Source organism: Nyctereutes procyonoides, unplaced genomic scaffold (assembly GCF_905146905.1).
Source record: "Nyctereutes procyonoides isolate TBG_1078 unplaced genomic scaffold, NYPRO_anot_genome, whole genome shotgun sequence".
Classification (NCBI taxonomy): Eukaryota; Metazoa; Chordata; class Mammalia; order Carnivora; family Canidae; genus Nyctereutes; species Nyctereutes procyonoides.
In genome coordinates this window covers 11,865,546-11,886,751 of record NW_026575043.1, presented here as the reverse complement: position 1 = coordinate 11,886,751, position 21,206 = coordinate 11,865,546, and the positions used below count along the sequence as shown (strand labels likewise).

Genomic DNA, 21,206 nt, shown 5'->3' with positions numbered 1-21,206 from the left:
AAAAAGGGGGGGAGTGAAGGGCGTCGGTTTTTTTTTTTTTTTTGTGTGTGTTTTCGGGGGAAATTTTCCATTATGAGTGTTTTACTAAAGTGAATTTTTTTTTGTTTTGTTTTTTGTTTGCTTCGTTCGTCTTTGGCTCCTTTTTTTTTTTTTCTCCTCCTTCCCAATTTCGGATTTATTTCAAGGCGAATCGGGCTTTGGGGGAAGAGGAAGAAAAGTCGGATTACAAGATCCACCACCACCACCAACAACAATAAAAAACCACCAGGATATTTTTTTTGCAAATTTCTGACGGCTTTAAATTCATGAAGCAATTGTCCCCTTTTGCAATCAGCATTTGGATCTCAGAATGAGCAAGGAAAGACCCAAGAGGAATATCATTCAGAAGAAATACGTAAGTGCTCTTAACAACACGTCCTTTGACTTGCAGTTTTAAGCAATGGCTGTGAATGTCAAGTTTATAGATAATTCTGCAGCTGAAGGGTTTTAAACACAGCGTCCGATAAGGCTGCTTCTTTCTTTTCAGAAGAAGGGCTTTTCAGGCAAAGTCGTGTCTGCCTAGTTTGGATGAAAAAACAGATTGGTGTAGCGATACCTCAAGTGAATAAATTGACCTCGAATGACACAACCATAATCTAGTTTTAGATGAAAGGCTAGGGATTTTGGTGGAGCTTGGAGTGGGAGGGGGGTTATGGGGGCTGCGGTAATGTAACTAAACTGCATTCTCGGGCGGATTTGGCCTCATATTGCACTTTGCATGCAAATGAGCTTGTGTTATTATTATTAATGTTATTTGGGAAATCGTGTAACGAGTGTGTGTTGGAAACCCTTTAAGTTGCAATCGAGGGTCCGATTATGGCGATCTTGTTCCTTGCACTGGCACATCAAATTTAATGTATGTGGTCGTTTTTGGCTTATTTGGTTCGCAGCTTAAACCAGTTGGGAATCATGTTACAGCGAATGCATTTGTTGGGATTGACTTTAATAATGGGACTGGTTTTGTTTAAAAATTCATGGTTTCCAGTTTTTTTTGGGGGGGAAGGGGGAAAGACCTACAATATAACTAATGTTTTTAAGTAGGTATGTGAATGCATGTGTAAGTGACTACAAATACATTCTCCCTGCTAAACGGGCTTCTGAAATTGGGTGATTATTCAGAGATTTAAATGGCTTGGGATAGTTAAATTTGTTTTGTGCATAGTACAGCTACGTTTTGATTGGCATGGGGAGTGTTTTTGTTTTGTGTATGGCTTTTTTTTTTTAAGTTTGGGGGGAGGGTGGGGAAAGGGGGTCGGAGGATTAACCAAATATGCACTCGAGTGATCGGTGATTAGCTGCATGCTTTAAATCAAAGAACCCATTTTTTTTTTTTAAAGCCCAAATGAACCTACACCGGGAATAATGCAACGTTATAAGAAAGTTTTATTTAACTCGAGTGGACAAATTGGTGGTTCATATCTTCCCTTTTTTGAGCAGTGTGATGTGTGTAATGGGAGATGACCTTCGGGGCACTGGTTTTTGTAAAAAAAAAAAAAAATACATTTAATGAAAAAGCCGAATGCCTCTTCTCGAGGGCTGATTCTAATCTAGGCACGTAAACTTCAAGTATGAAAGAAATGCAAGGTTAAATAATCAAGCCCAACTTAAAAAGCTGTTCCCCAAAGAATTTAAGAATTAAAATACATCCGCATTGCAGAGGGCTGGGTAGAATGCAAAGGACTAGTTTAAAGTCGGGCTGTAGGAAGTGCATGGACACCAGCTCGCCCCGGAGCGCGGACGCCTTTCCGGGGCTCGTCCGCCCCGGGTGCAGCCACAAAGCCGAGGGGGTAGAACTTGGACGAGAACCGCCCCCGCCGCCCCCCCGACCCCCTCCCAGACCTCGCGGAACTGGGGAGCGCGGTGGGGTGGGATCTTTTTGTCGCCGGCGGTCTGGGGATTGTGTCGTGTCCCGGCGTCCGGCCGCAGAGCCCGGGGCTGGAGGCGGCGGCCGCGGGAGGCAGAGCACGAGTTGCGGCCGCCGGGGGAGAGGAGCGGAGCGGAGCGGAGCCCGAGTGCCCGACGTACTCGAGCGGGCGGCGGGGAGAGGGGGAGAGGGGGAGGGAGGGAGGGAGGGAGGGAGGGGAGGGGAGGGGAGGGGAGGGCGCGCGGGGGTCGCGGCGGGCTGGGCTGGGCTGGGCCGGGCGGGCGCGCGCGCGGCCTGTAGGGGGCGGGCTGCGGGCTGCGGGCTCGGGCTCGGGCTCGGGCTCCGGCTCGGCTCCGGGCGGTGCGGCCGCGGCTGCGGCTCGGGGCCCGGGGCTCCGCGCGGGCCGGCCCGCGGGCTGGCAGGCGGGTGGGTGGGGCGCGGGGGCGGCGCGGGGGCGGCGCGGCCTGCGGGGCCCGGGGAGGGGCGGGGCGGGGAGGGGCGGGGGCGGCGCACAGCTGCAGCGGGCGCCCCCCCGCCGCGCGCACGGCCGAGCATGGCGGCGGCCTGCCTGCCGCCTCCCCGCGCTCCTGCCCGGCCGGCCGGCTCCCCGCGGCCCTCCCCTGCCCTCCCGGCCGGCTCCCCGCGGCCCTGCCCGCCCGCCTCCCCGCGGCCCTGCCCGCCCGCCGGCTCCCGCGCCGTCTCGAGAGCAACAGGTTAAGCCGAGAGACGTCAGCGCGCCCCCTCCCCGCCCCCCGGTTCTCCCCCCGCCTCCACCCCCCGCGCTGCTCCGGGTTCCCGGACGCTCCCGGCCCGGTCTGTTGTCATTGTGACGTCACAAAGGGACGGCCCGGGTGGAACCTCCTCCTCCTCCTCCGTGACGTCAGAAGTCGGGCGGGAGGTTCCACGCGGCGGGGCGGCGGGGCGGCGGGGCGGCGGGGCGGCCGGGGGCGGAGGGAGCGCGCGGAGGCCGCGGCGTGGGAGGAGGACGAAGAGGAGGAGGCGGCGGCGACGCGCCTCCGCCTTCCGCCCTGGGACGCGGCGCTGCCCTGCAGGTGAGCGCTGGGGGGGGGGGGGCTCTCGGACCCGCGACCGCGGGCGCCGCCGACCCCTCTCGGGTTCCGGGGAGGGGGTGGCGAGTGCGGAGGAGACGCCTCCTTTCTGCAGAAACGGGTTTCGCCGCCTCTGTTTGCAGGTCTGCCGACGGTGTGGCTTTGCTACGGTGGTCGTTGTCATCTTGGAAGGAAAGCAAGGAAACTTTACTCAGGGAAAGCTTTGCTTTGCAAGAGGCTGTGCTGTGGATTTGGCCCCCTTGTCGATGCAAGTCGTATTTGGGGTGTCTCTGGGGGATGTGGCGGGATGCCTTTCTGGGTGATGCTGCTCAGCAGCAACTGGCCCTCTTTCCGGGAGCCTTGCAACCACCGTGGGAGGCGGGTGGCGCTCCTCCTTCGCTGGGCCAGCTCTGTGCTTTTATCTTTTTTGGGGGGTGGGAGGGATGGACCAGGGAAGACTTGTCATGGTTACATATTCTTGAAAGAGCGCGAGAGAACTAAATCTCAGGGAGTTCTGGACTTAGTACTTCTGAACGCTTAGAACAGGAGACTCACAATCTGAGTGTGTTTAGTCCTCTGGAAAATGGGAAAGGTAACACACCTGCCTCTGCCCCTCACTTTTATCTGCAAGGATCCTGTGCGTGAGAGAATGTGCGTGAAAGATCTTCTCTCTCTTTCAGGGGGTATGACTCCTCGAGCTGGTGGAAGGCAGCACATATTCCACAATTGGTCTCAGAAGCCTCAGATGCCTGCCGCGTTGCCATTCAGTTTATTGCCTACGCAAAGCACTTTGGGGGTGGGATTGTGGATGGCAGGCTTTGGGGGACATGGTGGTTATATATCATATTCAGTGGCATCCTTGAGAAACTCATAAATTGTTATATAATCCCGTCTTAATTGTGCTGGGCACAACTCCCACCACAATACCTTGAGTAACAACTGGAAGCATTTGCTTCCAAAGCGCCAATCCACTTGGACGATGAAAACCGTTGCATGTCCTGGCTCCATGGATGCTTTCTGCCATTTCTGTCCGTCACTGCACTCCGATGGGTTATTCCTAGGGAGAATAACGAATATAATATGTAGGCTTCAAAACCGTTTGATCTTTGAGGCTTTAAACCTAGGAGTCTGAAATAAAAAATCTCTGCCACACGACCATCTGAGTCGTGCATGGAGCAGAAAAACAAATTGCCAGTTTGATTTCCAGGTCAGCTCAGGGAGTTTGTACCACTAGGCTGTAAAGTTCTCAGCATCTAATTGTCTGATGTAAAAGTTGCAGCGTGATCAAACAAAACTGGGAAAAGTTCATGTTATAACATTCAAAAGCAGGCTTTACTATAATTACAATTACGTGAAATTATAAAGAAAAAAGTAGAAGTGCAGCAAAATACAGTGGTAGGATTTATGAGCTCCTCTCCCTACCCCCCCCTTTTATACCCAATTGGGCTATTTCACAGTACTGAGGGGAAAAAAAAAAAAAAACCAAAAGCCTTGTACGTGACATTTAATTGCTACGTTTTTCCTTTCCTGCACTATTGGCCGTCTTTCTGTCTAGTAGTGGAAAACTTGATTCTTTGTTATGTGAGTGTAGGGCAGGGGCATTTAAGCAGCTATTTTTTTTTTCTTACTTTGTTTTTTTCTTAAGATTTTATTTACTTACTCATGAGTGAAACAGAAAGAGGTAGAAACATAGGCAGAGGGAGTAGCAGACTCCCTGTGGGGAGCCAGATGCGGGACTTGATCCCAGGACCCCAGGGTCACGACCTGAGCAAGGACAGATGCTCAACCACCAAGCCACCCAGGCATCCCTTGAGCAGCTATTAATGTATGGAGAAATTTTGGAGGGAGACTGTCAAGAGTCCAAACTATGTCATATAAATTTAAAATGAAAAAAGTTATGTCCCCAAATAGTCAAATTGAGTTACTGTTAACCTGTGTGATTATTACTTCACTGTAATAATTAATCTGTGATTACTTCATCTGACTTGCATCTTCCATAGTCTCATTGGCCCAAATAGCCACCTGAAATTAATTGGAATTCAGATGGCATAATGGCTGTTTCTTTTCTTATAGTAGGTCACACCAGTTACTGTTGCTGAGCTGGGGGCTACTGACGCACTTCCAAGTGCCTTGGAAATAACTCCAGTGTTAATATATACCCTGCTCCAAAGGTTATTTCCTTCAGAAAGAGAAAATCTTTTGAAGGAGTACATAACTCGTGTCTGTTGGTTCAAATGAAGCTATTTTTGTCCCTTCAAAGACGACACACATAAGTTCTATATGAAGCCCTTAGTACTTTAAAATACTTGGTAAAGGCCATGCTGGAGTATTTTTAAGGTTTGCCCTTGATCATGAGGTTCTTAAGACCCAGGTTTCTGACATTTTTATCTAAATGGTTAAAAAGTTTTGCAGTGTAAGAAATTTCATTTTTAGACTTTGAGTTCCATTGTTCTTTTTCAAAAAGAGCTTATTTTTCAAAGATTTATTTATCTGAGAGAGCGCGAGAGTGCGGGAGAGAGGGGGGCACAGGGAGAGGGAGAGAGAACCTTGAGCAGACCTCCTTGCTAAGTGCGGAGCCTAATGGCGGGGCTTGATCTCCTGACCCTGAGATCATGACTTGAGCCAAACCAAGAGTCAGATGCTTAACCGAGTGCACCACCCAGGTGTCCCAAGAATTTATTTATAAGTAATCTCTACGAGAGGTGGGACTCAAACTCCTGACCAGGAGATTGAGGCATGTGCTCCATGATAGAGTAGCTAGGTGCCCCCGTTGGAGTGTTCTAATCCTACAGTCAGTGGTCCATCTCTGAGTCTCTCTCGGGATTACATAACCGCTCTACTAAGAGCCAATTTCTACCTATCCAGCCTACTTGCTCTGTTGGCTGCAGAATATCCTGGCTATAATACCCCAATAAGACGTCCGGCCCGTGGGTAGCCCTGCGGTGCGTGTGCCTCTGTCCCCTTTGGCTCCCACCCATTGAAGGCTTGCCAAGTGTCAGTTTGTTTCCAAATCAGGTTATTCCAGTTAGACTTATTATTGCAATTACAGCTGAATATTATGTAAACCTTTGAACAAATGTGGAAAGAGTTGGTTTCTCTCTTTTTTTTTCTTTTGAGAGTTGGTCTCTATGAAAACTTTTAAGTTGGCGGTTTTGGGGGAACACTTGATAAATCAAGTGAATTAATAAAAAAAAAAATCAGGCTGTTAAATTAGATGTGGGCCCGTCACTTAAAAGACTAGGGGAAAAATCTTAAGGATTTGTGTACATGCATTGCTTTGCTAGTGATTACCTTTTAAGAAGCGAACTTCATTCCTGCCCAAACTCCCTTCCTAACAAACTCCCTTCCTAACAAACACCAAAAAAGCATAACCTGAAACACTGGGATTCTCAACAAATCTGTTTTTAAAAATACATTTAGGTGTTTAGGTCAGAATGTCAAAATCTATATAGATTTTAAGGTTTCCCAGCTGACAGACTTTACATGAGCTAACCAGCTTCTTTCTGGTCCCTATGGCCTCTGATTAAGAGCATTTCCATTGTGTTTAGACTTAATCCCCAGGTATTAGAGCAGACTCCCTATCTAGTTCATGTGGGCAGCATAGGTGACATGTGGCTCAGTTTGGAGAGGCCCTACTGAGGCAACTTGTATGACTTTTAGAATTAAAAAAAAAAAAACAGTTGTGTCATTCACTGGATGGTAGGGGGCAGAAAGATTAGGGATTTTACACCTAATTTATTCAGAGTTCAGAAACTTGTATCTTGTAATCCAGCAACCTTAATTATTGTGTCTCAGGAGATATTGCTGAAGGTTTGTTCCATTTCTAATCCTTAAACCCACCCCTTAACGGAAAGGAGACCAGTTGAATCTCAGTTTCTTAGTTTGAATCAATTATCTTTTGTTTCTTTCCATCTCCAGGAGGTAACTTCTGATACCTGCCTCCTTCCAGAACCCCCCAAAGTCTCAGGTATTTTTTCAGCCAGTCTCCAAGCTCTCTTTTTCTGGTTCCTTTTGGCCCCAACAGCTTTTCCTGACCTGCCTTATGATTGCAGGCTTCCTTCATCCCAGGAGGTGGGAGCTTCGATGACTTTGGTACTGCTGTTTGTCTGCTTTTTTGTAGACCATCGGAGTGAGGTTTTTTCCTTATCCTTTTAATCTTTCTTGGGATTTCAGCTAATACCATACCTTCTGGCAGCTTCGCACTTTTTATTTTTTAAAAATTTAAAAAATTTTATTTATTAGCATTTGCACAACTGCAAGAGATGAGGGAGAAGCAGACTCCCTGCTGAGCAGAGAGCCTGATATGGGGCTCTATCCCAGGAGCCCAAGACCATGACCTGAGCCGAAGGCAGATGCTTAACTGACTGAGCCACCCAGGTGCCCCAGCCTCACACTTTGTAATAAGGCATTTTTCATTCATTGCCGATTCAGAATACAGTCACTAAAAGTAGAGCTGAATCTTGGAGGAAGTGGCATTGCTGGCCGGATACCCCTTGGATCATGGTCAGGTAAACCTGCCTGCTTCCCGGACTTCTATTCCTGTCAGTGCTTGCAGGTGGCTTGTATCTCTTGTTCTCTGAGGACACCTGGGATCAGAAAGGGTCTGTGTTTTACAGAAGTAGATCCCATAGGGTGAGGTCTAGGTCCCGCATGAGTGGAGCTGTTGGAGTACATCCTGGGCCTCTCGGGTATCTGTCTGGATTTCTTTCCACTTCCACACTGTTTTACAACAGGTTTTGCTAATCTTGTGAGAATGGTGCCTATCTCTCTCTCTGAAGTTTAAAGAAATGTGCCGGAAGAGCTTGGATTGTAGAAAACACCATAGATGGGCCACACAACACCCACTCCTCCTGAAAGCATTGTGAAGAGAAGGCCCAGTCACTTCGGAAATAACCGCCCACGTTTGTTTCCATAGTGAGTTCACACCAGAAAAAGGCTTTTGAGTCCATTTTACAGAAGAGAAAATCAAGGCAGCTAGACACTGGCCAGGACGTTAAAGACTGCATATCTCTTTCCTACTTTTTGGTCCAGGTGAAAGAGAGGTAAAATGAAATGATGACCGTAACCCCAAAAAGGGGGAAGAAAAGATCACAACAAGGGCTCTTGGCAGGCTTCAGAGAGGTTTTTTGCTTAAGCAAGTTGGGGAAGTTAAGGCAGGTTGTCAGCGTCCCTGGAACAGAAGGAGTGTATCGGGCTCAAGTACATGTTTGTGTTTGTTGTTTTTTTAAACACCAGTTGGTGGAGCTACCATCTTTCCCCAGCTGGCTGTCTCCTTGAGTTCTCATTGGAAAAAAGAGCTGAGATCCCAGTACCCTTTGGGACTGACTGGTTTGTACTCTATATTTTTGTGAGTGACCCCACCCACTGTCTCGGTGATACCTTAGGGCCAGGGCCCGCCGGGCCACATTAGCTCTCCAGGCTTCTGAGAACCTGCAGGAACCTGCTTTCTTCGCAGGGGCTGTCACAAATTGGATCCTCTCTCTCTTTTTTTTTCCCCTCCTTGTATTGTTGCCCTTGACTTTGCTGCTTATGGGACTGTGGTGGGGTGGGGGTGGGGGTGGGGGGCGGCGCTGGGGCAATCATTGGCCCTCATCCTCACCAAGGTCCGGGCCCTGTGGTAAACAAAAGCTGCCCAGATATGTTAATGAGGCAGCATGAGTAATGGGAACATTATACATAATTACTCGTATTCATAGGATGTATGAGGGTGTTAGAAAGGGGAACCCTACTGGTTGAAGTTCTTGAGAGCTGTTTTTGAGGGCTGGTGCTGCCTCAGAGGCCTAAATTGGATTTTAAGTTCTAATTTTGTAAGTCTGTCAAGCCCCACCACCCATGAAGAGGAAGGCCAGTGAGCATCGAAATGTCATCAGCGGCACTGTTTGGTTACCAGGAATCCTAGAAGGTTTAACAAAATAGCCAGTTTTGCTCCTTTATCCTCCCAGTGCAGCTCTTTCCTCACACACCTGTTTTCTGCAGTAGGAGCAGGACTTCCTTTCCCAGCACTATTGTTTTTGGGGGGTGAGGGGCAGCGAGACGGGTGGTGTGTGTGTGGTGTGTGTGTCTGTGTCTGTTTTCCATCAGGAGACCCTCTGGTTTGCTGTGAATGAATGATCCAGGAGAGTGTGGGAGACCTTTTGGTGCCCTCTTTTATTGCTCTTTTTAAAAATCTGGGTGGTTCTTTCTCTGTTATTTCCTAAGCACAATTTTGGTGAGGACTTGATCTACAGTGGTTATCTCTTGGTTCTTATTTCTGCCAGCTGTTAAAGTGTTTGGTGCCTGTGGGGGCAGAAACAGGTGCCAGGAGGAAATGAGCAGGGATTAGGGCTGAGCATATGTTTCTTGCATTTATTCCTTCCATAGGTTTGCAGAATGAGGGCTACTGAATGTATGCTCATTCTGTGAAGCAGCACTCGGATATGGACATGATTAAAACCTGGAGCGTCTTGTGCTTTGTGTATATGCCTTTCTATTAGTACGTGGGCCGCAGTAACGCAGTGCCTTAGATTTGATTGACAGGTTTAGGCTCAGTCATGAACATAACAGATAAGCCGTGGTAATGGACAGGATTGGGGATGCGAGCTGAGTTCCAGGTTGGGTCCTGTGCTACACTGGGCATCTGACCCTTGGGAACACCACGTAACCTCACCGAGCTGCTTCCTCATCTGGAAAACTTGTTTCATCCACCTCTTGGGCTTGTTACTGGGAGAGCCAGTGAGATTTTTGATGTGAAAGCACTTTGTAAATTGCATACGCCTGCACAAATGGTCAAGGTATCATTACACAGTTGGAAATCACCAACCTGGAGACATTGGGCCTGCTGGCAGCCTTCCTAGCTGACTCAGAAATAAATGAGTCAAATGAATTCTATACTTGGCCTCTTAATAAACCAAATGAGTAGCTTTAGAATAAGTCCATTTTGATGTAATCTCTTCCCACCCCCACTCTGTTTGATGAAGCACTCTGTGTCATCCAAACATGTCTGGGGTGGTGAACTGGAGGCACAGATTTGACCCTTGAGACTGGAGTGGCCCCGGATCTGTGCTCAAAGACGTTTCACCAAAGATGTTTAAACTGGGATCTTGGAGCAATAATCCTTGAAATTGAAAATCTGGTCGTGATCCTTCATGGGCTTCCTGTGGCTTTTGGAATAAATCTAAACCAAGTGTGTCAGGACAGCATGACAAGCCCTTCTTGCTGGGCCCTGGGCCTATCCGGCCACCTGTTCTGGTTTAGCGGAACCCAGCCCTTAGCTTTTGCACATCCTGGTTCCTCGAGTGGGTTGCCCGAAGAGCCCTACCTGGCCCTTCTGAGGCCTTGCTGGACAGCCAGCCACCCCTTCCTCCAGCCAGGCGGGACGAAGCCCCTTCTCTCTGTCAGCCTGACTCCTTACACCTACTTCTAGGCACTGGAATCTTCGTTTACCTGTTCCTTTTCTCTTAGCCCTTGAAGGGGAGGGGCCGGATCTTATGGGAGTGTGCAGCTGAGGAAGTCAATTGTTGAGTTGAATGAGGCTTTTGGAGTATGTCAGGTATCCCCTAGTTATGGGAGGGGATTTGTATGGATCTAGTGGAGGGAGATGAACTAAGCAGAAATCGCATAGCTGAGGAAGCAGAGATATCTAACTCTGTTAAGTGACTTGCCTGGGGTATCACATTTTGTCAGTGACTGACCCAGCCAGGGCGTGAAATCCAGCCCCTGGTACAGCAGAAGGCTGTTACTCTTCTTGGACAAGTGTTTCAGAGATCCTCCTTCCAGGTAGCTTCTCAGTTATCCATGGTAACTGCCGTACCTGATTCATTTTCAGTGGAAAGTAAGCTCTCCATGTCAGCCCCATACCTATATGCCAGTAGCAATTGTCCCATTTTGAAAATGACTTTTTTGCTTTATAAGACCTTCAGCTGAAGGACTACAAATGATAAACCATTGCAATTGCATACCGGGCATTCCTGCACTTGCGGAGATAGATATGTAGTTTGATGTGTGTGGGCGCATGCTCCTGTGTGACATTGTTATGTGCCTTTTGCATTTATCTTATCTTGATTATCAAAATACAATTCTACATCATTATTTTTAATGGCTGCGGGGTACTTGGTTGGTCTTTAACAGTTTACTCGACCTGCCTGTTCTGGGTGGCCTTTTTGCTTTGGTGGTGCCTGTTGTGCAAAATGCCATGCCCAGGATGTTTTCTCTATCTTTTCACTTCAAATTCTTCAAAGTGGAATTACTGGCTCAGAAGTGCCCCCCCCCCTTTTTTTTGCTTTATTAGGCTACAAGGCCTGTGTGGAGCCTGAAGTGGGGCTTGAACTCACGACCCTGAGGTCAAAATTTTGCCTTGGTCAAGTTGGGCATTGAATTGACTGAGCTATCCAGGCGCCCAGAAGTGTCTCCTGTTTACCCTGAGAACCCTGTTCCTACAGTGTTTTCGTGGAGAAAGCCTGTACTAAATTACAGTCCCACAGGTAGTGCATGTGAAGCCAGCGGGTTGGTTGTTTTGTTGGCTTTTAAAAACCAATCCAGGCCCTTGTAATGAGTAGTAAAGATGTCAGATGGGTTTTGTTTAAGTTTCTATTTTCTTTCCTTGTATTCTCTCAGGACTTTCAAACCAAACGAAATAAGATGGGTGAAATCACTTTGTAGAACAAAATTGCGCTAAGAACACAACACAATGTTAGAATGACTGTGGCCGTGAAGGGTGAGGAGAGGAGGATGTATACTGATACAATCACGAATTTTCTGTTTATGAAATGCCTTTTTGTGAGGATTGACATGCTGGAAGATGACCTGGAATCTCATTGTTTTCACATGTGATTTCTGTCTTGTTCGTGGGGTGGGCTTTGCAGTTGCAAAGGCCCCGTTGGGCTCTGGCTTGGCAGACGGTCCAGTTAAATACAGCTGGTATGTTCTGGTTGCTTGCTATGCTCTGGCACCGTGTTAGGTGTTTAGGTGTTGGGGAAAAGGTTATCGTCCTCGTCCTGGGAAAATTTATGTCAGTTGACAGCAGGGCTGCAAAATACAGGGAAGGGAGCAGGTGGCCTTGGGCAAGTCCCTTTACCTGAGTCTTCATTTCTTCATCTATAAAATGGGGGTAATTACACCTCTGATCTCAGGGTCACTTTGGAAGAGGTAGAACCCATGTGAAGTGGGCAGCCCTGGTGGCTCTGGGCAGCTCAGGTGGCCCAGTGGTTTAGCGCCACCTTCTGCCCGGGGCGTGATCCTGGAGACCCAGGATCGAGTCCCACATCGGGCTCCCTACATGGAGCCTGCTTCTCCCTCTGCCTGTGTCTCTGCCCCTCTCTCTGTGTCTTTCATGAATAAATAAATAAAATCGTAAAAAAAAAGAATCCAGGTCAAGTGCTTTATACACTGTTATCTAGATCGTGTTATTGTTCTGAGTCCCACAGGTCTTTGTGGCTGTCATTCTTCAGCCTCAAGGTTGAAGAGGGAACGTTGTGTTTCTGCATTTTCTTGTTTGCTTATTATTGCGTGTCTGGTTGTTTGAGGAAGAGGATAGAAATGAAAATAAGGAGCAGCTGGGTGGCTCATTGGGCTAAGTGTCCGACTCTTGGTTTCTTTGGTTCAGGTCATGATCCCAGGGTCCTGGAATCCAGACCTGCATTGGGGCTCCCTGGTCAGCGGGGAGTCTGCTGGAGATTCTCTCTCCTCCTTTCTCCCTCTGCGCTTTCCCCATGTGTGTGCACATGCTCTCTCTTTTTCAAATAATAAATAAATCTTCAAGAAAAAAAAAGAAAAATAAAACAGGTGCTCAGAACTTTCCTTTTATGACTTGGTTTTTCTTCCTAATTTACGGGAAAAAAAAATGCAGCCTGAGCGCTACACTGGACACACTTCTTGGTGGCTGGGATGACGCATTTCCCCCTCCTTACCCCAGCAAATGAGGTGGTGTCACAGGGCTGCTAAGAAGCAGCGTTACTTTTTGTGGTGTTTAAAAGAGCACTTATGGATAAATTTCTTTTCCTTCCTTTATAATTCTTTAGTCAAGACGTCCCTTTAGAGACGTGGTGTACTGGTTTTACCCAAATTGCCCCCTCTTCCATTCTCAGGCTGCCCAGAGCATTAAAGCTCTGTGGGCTCTATTTTCGGCTTGTAATAACATCTTGATGTTGGAGGATGAAAGAGCCAACGGGGATGGAAGGAAGGCATTGCATAAGGAGCCGGGGCCTGGAGTCCCAGTTAAATTGGTAGCACATGGTTTTCACGTGCCTCAAAGGGCTTTGGTTGTGCTGGCTTGTTGGAACTGCGTCTGCCAGTCTGCCACTGCGTCTGCCACCGCACCACAAAATGCGGTCCCCTGCACTTGCCACGTGACTCCTCTTCGTAGCGATCATTTCCAGTGGCGAAGGCCAACTGCCTTTGATGACAGATGAACAGTGGACATTTGAAAAGCCTGAAATGTTTGGTGGGGCCCTCTACAGAGCCATTCCTGTGCACTGATTTAGGAATGAGGCTGGAGGAGCTGGGTGGGGGACAGGAAAACAGCATTACTGTTTATTTTAGCCTGATTATTTTAGCCTGGTTATAACATTCAGTTTTACCAGCCCCGCGGCCTTTTGGTTTAGACTCCCAGTAGGTTGCCCTTTCTTTGAAGGATGTTTATTTTACATATTTACTTATATATCCCACACCTCATTCCAAAAAGGATTTAAGGCCATAATGAGCAGTCATCCTGGGAGCAAAAATAATTTTTGCTTTGATCCGACAAAAGTTCGCTTTCCAAATGTAAAAGAGCGAAAACCAGGTTAAAACACGGGCGTGAGCATTTCCCTGTCTTGACCCCGCAGTGTTAAGGCCCAGTGGCTTTTTGTTTTCGCTTTGAAACCTTGAGCTAAAACTTTTAATTAAAGGCGAGTTTTGTTAAGTAATAGGTATTGACACCTTGACAGAACTCTTAATCTGGAAGAATTTTAAAGATGCATGGAAGTAATCCCCAGCGGTGGTAACATCCTTGAGTGGCAGAGATCAGGTTTCTGTTTAAACGCCAGTACGGTTTATCACTTTTTTTCCCCACAGTGCAGGGGGCCAGGGAGGGTCTCGATTTAATAATGACCTTCTTTGGGACCGGGGAGGGTGGTGGGAGGAGTGATCTGTAGATGTTAGCTCATGATTTCAACGTCCTGTGTCTTTAAAAATGTTTTCAAATACCCGTTCTGTATCATAATCCTCAAAACTACTGTTAGGATTCCAAACCATTGTGGTTTAAACTTAGCTGGAATCTGAAAGGTGGCTGACAGAGTGAAAGGAAACCTCCTTTAAATAAGGAACACATTTGGCTTGCCTGATTGTTGGAGAGTCTGAGCTCTGGGCGTATCTGAGCCACCGGCCAAGTCTTCCTGGTTGGAGGAGAGGTTGGGGAAGACTTGTTTCAATCCACTGGCCTGTCCGTACCACCCCCCTCCCCCCAGCACTGTCTAAACACCATCAATTAGTCCTGCAGAAACTCTTGGTACAGATACGGACTTGCAAAGCTTCATGTTACACCACGTTCTTGTCTAGATGAGAAACACACTCTTTTGTACTTGTGATAAATCAAAACTCTAATGATGCTATTAAACAGGTTCTCTTCTGGCCCTGGTGTGCAGGAAAGCATTGGGAGGCAGGGAGCATAGATCTGGATTTTGGGGAGGGGGGCGATATCTGAAGCTAAAAAGTGGTCCTCTTGTCTCTCTCCTAATTCTGCTCCACGCTCTGATTAAGTGATGAGATCCCTGCCCCAAGGGCTGACATGGCCCAAAATGAGACACATCAACCCACCTTTTCTCTTTTCCTCCTTCTATGAGACTTGCTGAAGTTGTCATGCTATTTCTTTTCCAGAATTTATTGGAGCAGTAGGCAAAGCCTCTTGGGAGTATAAATAATGATGATTATAAAGAACAGTCAGTTTACCAAGGAAGGCCATTATCTTTGACTTGCAAAAGCTTTTACAGCCGAACATTGTTTGCTTACAGTTGTTAATACAAATGAAGACCCTTCGTGGTACCTATTGTAAGAGGAGTCCTTTTATTCTATTTGTACATGGAGGTCATCTCAATAAAGAACAGAACCACCTTGCCCAGGCATAAGTGCTTGTTCCTCAGGACAGGCATTATATATGAGCCAGGGAGGGCCTTGGTGGTTCATAGTTGCTTTTTTTTTTTTTTTCCCTAACATCAACAGCAAATAATCCTCCCTGCCTGTGTTGAAAGACCTGTAAAGCTGATAAATAATGCCTAATTTACTTCTGGAGTCCCCTCCTCTCTGCTTCCTACCCAACTTATGAATCCAAAGATGGCTTTAAAAGTCATTGAAAGGACTTGTCTGAGTAGGCACTGGCATTGAGTAAATATATTTAAATGGTATACTCTCATGCTCTTAATTAAAGCTCTCGTAGCATAACTTGGGGTTGTGGGGGGGGGAGGGGAGGGAGGGAATAGGAAGCCTAAATTTGCAGTTGTTATTTTTTGGGGAGATTTAGGTTACCCCTCAGTGCACTTTTAAGTTTAAACTACAACGTTTTACATATATATATATAATATATATATATATATTCTTGGCACACATTGTTGTCCTTTGCTGCTGTATCTTTAGCAAAGTGTCAGCCCATTTTAGCCTTTCTTTTTTTAAAACTCTCTCACATCTCCAACTTATTCCAGTTTGTTTGGCAGTTCATCAACTATTTTTCTTTTGGCGTTTCAGTGGTAGTTCAAGACGGAAGGCATTTTAAGCATCTCAGTCTTTTCCCTGAGTGATTTTGGATGTGAATGTTATCCCCCCCCCTTAACAATCTAGTGGTTTTTTTTTTTTTTTTTGTATATTCAGAGTTGTGCAAGCATCACCATGATCAGTTTTAGAACATTTTCATCACCTCCAAAAAGAAACTTCATATCCACTGACAGTCATCCCACATACCATTCCAGGTTCTGTGGTCTCTGGCGGCCACAAATCCACTTTCTGTCTGGACCTTTCATATAAATGGAATCATACACTATGTGGCCTTTCATGACAGAGACTTCTTTCACTTATTGTACATTTTCAAGGTTCATGCATGCTGTAGCATGAATCAGTACTCCATTCCTTTTTATGACTGGATAGTATTTCACTGTATGGGCATACCACATTTTGCGAATCCATCCATTAGCTGATGGGACATTTGTGTGTGGGGGGGTTTTCTTCCTTTTGGCTATTATGAATAATGCTCCTGTGAACATCTGTGTGCAGGTTTTTGTGGGACGTGGTGATGTTTGCATTTCTCTGGAAATAAGTTAGAACACGTTGCACATGACTAAATTGATTTACTGCTCTTTATTTAGTTAACCCACTAAGCAATTCCCTTAGCTTCTGTCCCTGAGCCCCTGTGTATTCTTTTCATCTGAAAAGGGCTCTCCCTGTCTTGGGCTCCGCCTTGCCTTTGGGGACTGGGGTTCTCATTTTTCTGATTGCCACCCTTTACCTCGTGTGTAAGGGTCTGTCTTCCTCTCCTCCTTTGCAAACCGTAAACACCATGCACACAAGTTTAAGCTAGAACCATGTATGCTCCACTTAGATGTAAGAAAACAAGCGGGATTTCAAATTTTACTTTATGGGGGTGCTTAGGTGTGTTTGGTTGTACTTGTGGATCTTTCAGATCCACATAGTTTTGGAAGGGGTAGATAAAAACCCTCTCTGGGAGAGGAAGGACTAGGAGGAACTGGTGCCAGGCCTTACATTCAGTTTTGACTTTCTTGTGGTTATGTTTTAACTTTTTTTTTTTTTTTTAAATCTTGGTAAAACACCTTGGAGCATAGAACCACTGTCTACCTACAAGTTCTCCCCGATATTTTTGGGCCTTTCCAAGCCTGCTTTGCCTCAATAAAAAACGTGCTTCCAAGGTTCTTCATCATGAACTCCTTTAAGAAATGGGAGTTGTTTTAAGGAGGAGGGGTAGTGCCATGTTTCCTTTTGATGTCTTTGATTTGTACCAGATATATTTTATCCACGTTGATGTGAATTGTTGCAATGATCTTGGTCTCTTCTTTGAGATGGGAACATTTTTTTGCTGATTCTTAAGCATTCAGAGAAATTGTGAGACAAGAGAAGAGGGATGGAATGGTGGGGGTGGGGTGTGGGGGTTCCTGAAGAAGTCGCGTAGCCCGAGTGTGTTCCAAGCCTTTCCTCACTGGAGGAGCCAGCGTCTGTGCCTTACGTTGAAGTTCCTTGTTATGATATGGAAGCCACAGGACCAGTGTGTCTCGACCTTTGGAATCTTATTTATTGCATAGTGTTTAAGTTCAGTTTAAGTCAGAAGCATTCCTGACTCATGGTATTTTTTTTTTTAAAGATTTTATTTATTTATTCATGAGAGAGACAGAGAGAGAGGCAGAGACACAGACAGAGGGAGAAACAGGCTTCCACGCAGGGAGCCTGACCTGGGACTCGATCCCAGGTCTCCAGGATCACACCCCGGCCTGAAGGCGGCGCTAAACCGCTGAGCCCCAGGCTGCCCCTGACTCGTGGTATTAATCCTGTTTTTTTCACACCAGTTTTTCTGGTATGGCCTTCTGTCTCAGATTGACTCTTGTGCTCAGGTGCTCAGGTCATTGCTTCAGCTCAGCCAATGGGGAGTTTCTCTGTAGTGGCCAAACTGCCTAGAATTGGCAAGGTTAAGATACCTCCCTCAATTTAGAAGGTAGGTGTGAGCATGAGTGAGTGTGTGTGCGTGTGTATGAATATCTAAGAAGGAGTTACTATTTTAGACTTTGCATTGTTTAACTGGAAATCTGTGTCCTGTTCTGCCCAGCTGCCTTTGTGTGGTGTACCTACGACCTATACACATACTTGTGCGGTTTCAAAAGAAACGCCACATCCCTCCTCCTAAAATTGCTTATTAGAGCTAATTTTAAGAATTGAGTTAGAACTGCCCTATAATGTAATGCAGAATATTTCCCAATAATGCCTAGGTTAACAATGATAGTCTTGCTGTATTGTGCAGAAAGGGCTTCTGTTCAGACCCAGCTGGGTTTCAGGCTTAATTCATTGCTCTATGGTGGGATCACCACAGCTGCTGTGGGGCCTTTACAAATGCAAAAAAGCTGTCAGTGTTTGTTTCATCAGCTGCATAAGTGATGAGGCCAAGTTGAGGAATCCATTGCAGTGTGCAGTGTGCAGGCTGCAGCCATTATTGTTTACAGAATTAGTGTGTTGGAGCTTTAAAATAGTTGGCACATTGACTGCCCTTTAGAAGCACAAGACCAAGGAACAGGACCAGTTGGTTGTCCTTGTCATGTTGGTCGGATCCAGCTCAGCCACTGCTCCAGTCTGTGCTGTGGGACTGACCTTCTTTTGGACAAGGTCTGGGGTGGGAGTGGGGAGGGCACTGAATTTCTTGTCCCTGTCGGTCCCCCACCCTAAGCTTAGGTTTGCATTCGTTTGTTTTTAGTCTTATTTAGAGTAATTTTAATCGTAATTGAATTTTAAGGCCTTAATCAACTTTCCAGCCCCAGCTAGGTATGGTATGGGGTTGGCAGCTGGGACTTGAGATATCTGTGCAGTAACGTTCTAGATTCTGCTCTGTGGGATTTATTTTGCCAAGGGATAATGCTTTGGGAACTGCCCTCATTTCTCCCCATGGGTACAGAAGTTAAGGCTACTTCTTGGCTGCAGAGTGACCCACTGGACAGTTGTCCAGCCAGTTAGGGAGTGTTCCCCACCCAGGGTCCTGCAGTATCTGCTGACCCCTTCCTGCAGAGACTTGGTGTAGCCCAGCATGTCCAGTCCCCTTTGGGCTGGGCAAGCGTGTGTTTGGGAACTAAACATGCATATGTGGGCAGCCCCAGTGGCGCAGTGCTGCCTGCAGCCTGGGGCTTGATCCTGGAGACCTGGGATGTAGTCCCACATCGGGCTCCCTGCATGGAGCCTGCTTCTCCCTCTGCCTGTGTCTCTGCCTCTCTCTCTCTGTCTCTATGAATAAATAAATAAAATCTTAAAAAAAATAGACATGCATACGTGATCTTTCACAGGACTGTGTGGCGATGTCCCAGCTTTCCCTGATTTATTTCTAGCCTCTTTATCCCCTCATGGGTTTTTCCAAAAGTCCTGCTTCTTGGAAATCTGGAGGGCGGTGGAAGTGGTGGCGGCCAGTCTGTATAGGTTGTATAGGTTTTAAAAGCAGAGCTTGTCAGGTCTCTTCAGCCAGCGGTGGTAAATAATGGTGCTTCTTTTCTCCTGGCTGGAAATGTCCCAAAGTGCTCTCGCATAGTCATAAAAAGGATGGCATGAGAATCAGCGTCTCCAAATAAAAGGACAGTACTGATCAGCTGCAGACCTCAACTCCCTGTCACACACACTCTTCTTAATTCCTTTATGTCTCCACATTTTACTCTACGGATTGTCTGGAGCACAAGAGGACATGTGGGCCTGATGAATCCCATGTGGTATTTGTGCTGATTAAGCAGAGTTTGGGGGGGTCCTTGTATGGCCTCACTTTTGAAAGAGCTCTTTTGAGGGGAGAGGTTGGGCAAGTATAATTTAACTCTTACTTCCCATGAACATCAACAGAGAGCAAATGCAAATATCAGTTCAGATTTTTAACTGTCTTCATGTCACACACACACACACACACACACACACACACCCTGGAACAGTAGCCATGAGTGAAAAGGGAAGTAGTAGCAGGCAGTGTGCTCAGCATCCCCTCCCCCTGGGGGAGAGGCTAATTTGTAGGGCCTCAGAAGGAAGCAGCAGTGTCACGGTCATTGTTCTGCAGTAGCTGGGCTTGGTTGCACTTGGGGAACCGTCACGTGCCCAGCCTGTTTCTTCCTGGCTGGGGTGCTTGTCCTAGACTTCCAGCTTATGGAATCTTTGATCAAAGCCCTTCTGCTTTTCTGGAGTCGTCCTGGGGCAACAGCATGTTCTTGTTTTAGTTTGTTTTGAAAGAATTGCGTTTGTGTTTTTAACAGTTCTGTTGCATACACAGCCAAGTGATTGTGTGTGTGTTTGTTGATTCAAGTGAATGTCCCCTTGTGACCCCTAGGGACCCTCAGTCGCCTGCCTGCTAGATATTTCACTGCTCTAAATGGGGTGTTGTGGACCACTGAATGTCCTCCCTGCCACTTAACCAGCCAACTGCCCCAGAAACTCACTGGGCCTCAACTTAAAGCCAGCCTCCGTGTTCTCCACTATACAATGGGGTGCATGTGCCTCCCTGAGCAAAGAGTAGGTGCTTTAGTGTGTGTGCCGCCTCACATGGCAGGCGTTCCCTTGCACACCCACACACCAGTGTCGCTTAGACTGTGACATGCTGCAGGCTGCTGCTTGGTAGACTATTAGTTAAGTTGTTCTCTGGGCTGTTGGGAGGGAGAGATGGTGAGCTCACTGCTCTGAACGTAAAAAATGTGTCCAGAGAGAGCCTGAACTTCCTGGAGTATTATTCTGACCTCCGCGTCTTCGACGCATTCCCCCAAAAAATCTCAGGCTAGCTGGTCACTAGCACCCAGTGTAGAGCTGAGTGCCTCCACTTTTCCCACCCAGAGGTGGCTCAGAGATCGGCTCGAGAGGGGAAACAAAAGGTCTGGGGATGCCAGTAGCTGGGGAAGGAGCACCCGAATCCTAACCAGCCAGCTGTGAGTGGTGGTGGGTGCCAGACTGGACACTGCTGCCCCCCGGGAAGGGCGTTGCTTGTGAAATAGTCCAGTAGAATGGGGGGCTTTGCGCCAGGTCGATGGTGACACGTAGGCCGACTCAGAATGCCCTGGGAATGGACTCTGCTGGCTCTCCTGAGTTTTCTGGTTGACTGGTGTCAGCCCATGCTGTTGGAACAGTGGGAGGAGAGAGCCTTGGCTGTTGTGCAAAACTTCAGGAGTCGGGTGGGTTGTAGAATAGGATTTCACCTTGGTCTTGTCACGGAGGACTTCACAGGGCCTCCTGGCCACTCTCCTGACAGCCCTTGGTCACTACATTCATCTGGATGAGATGGGAGGTGACTGGGCCAGGTGCATGCTGATCCCCAGAGGGCCGTGTATTTTACCTACATTCCTTAGGGTGTTGCTGTGTTACCTGGGACCATTCACCTGAGGGTTCAGCATGGGGAAAGTTGGTTCCTTGGACTGCACAGTGACATACATTTCCAGAACGCTGCTGGGTCAGAATCTCTAAGGTCTTCACCCCCGAGTTGTGGAGGGGGAATTAGTCTTTTATACTGTCTGGCCACAGTGAGCATATGTGAAGCAGGAACCCCTCCCCACTCTGTGGGGGCAGATGCGTGGTGGACAGTAATGAAACCTTTG

General features: G+C 47.3%; 1 protein-coding gene across 1 annotated transcript in view; it reads left to right on the top strand.

Moving 5' to 3' along the window:
* Window positions 1-327: 327 nt before the first annotated feature.
* JARID2 (jumonji and AT-rich interaction domain containing 2) overlaps window positions 328-21,206 on the top strand; it is a 260,567-nt gene continuing 239,688 nt past the window's right edge. Inside the window, exon 1 of the mRNA XM_055322925.1 lies at window positions 328-394. The gene's annotated coding sequence lies outside the window, so the exon portion shown is untranslated. The remainder of the gene's footprint in view (window positions 395-21,206) is intronic.